The following is a 969-nucleotide window of genomic DNA, read 5'->3' as shown; positions in this document are numbered from 1 at the left end:
TCTTTCAAGAAATAATCTTGCAGCATTTAAACGAAAGCATAAGCCGACAGTTTTCCAGAGGACACAATAGCTGTCACTTCCTTTCTTTTTCTCTCTCACACTGACGTGCGCAACACACGCACACACACATGAACACATACATACAGTACACAAATGTACACGCTCAGAAACAGCCACACTCTTTCTCTCTGTGCTTATGTCTTTGGGAACAATTAAATCTCTCCCTTAGATTTTACTCAGGGTTGAAGAACAGGGAGATGGTATGTGGAGTGTGATGATTGTTGACACAGAGTTGTACTGCTACTGGTGACCGTGTACATTTGTGTGTGCATATGTATATGTATGTATTTGTGTATGTTAGGGATACTCCAGTTGTTCATTCACTAACCTAGTATCTACAAATTTTCAAATCATGTTCTTGATTGACACAATCCTTCTGAAAGTCTCATTTTGTGAGGCAGCAAGTGTGAGGCTTCATCAAGCTGCCTTTGCATCACTTTTTCTACAAGAAAAGAAAATCTCCAAATCCGGTATTTTATAGGATTTTGTTTGATGATTATGAACTAAATTGAAAGCAAGTAATAAGTGTTATTTCTATTCAGATACTTGCTCTTGTCTTAAACGCACAAGATTCTTGATACAAATAGTTCTTGAATAAAAATAGGTAACGGCCACATATCACCTCAATTTTCTTAATTAAATAAGAAAAAATGTAAGAGATAATACATTGAAAGATTTACAATTGGACGATCTCTAGTCTACGTGTTTCACATGTTTTCGGAATTTTCATCATACTGAGAGACAGCCATGGTTAGGACAGCGCTGTAAGGAGCATTCATGTTACGCTATCACATGAACCTCTTCTTAAACTGCCCCTCTTCTCACATCAGCACACTCAAGTCACAAAGAGCACTGCTTTGGCCTCCTATATATACAGTATGTATATATATATATATATATATATATACA

Source organism: Anarrhichthys ocellatus, unplaced genomic scaffold, assembly GCF_004355925.1.
Source record: "Anarrhichthys ocellatus isolate YVR2014 unplaced genomic scaffold, GSC_Weel_1.0 scaffold1, whole genome shotgun sequence".
Taxonomy (NCBI): domain Eukaryota; kingdom Metazoa; phylum Chordata; class Actinopteri; order Perciformes; family Anarhichadidae; genus Anarrhichthys; species Anarrhichthys ocellatus.
Note: the sequence above shows the minus strand (reverse complement) of the source record.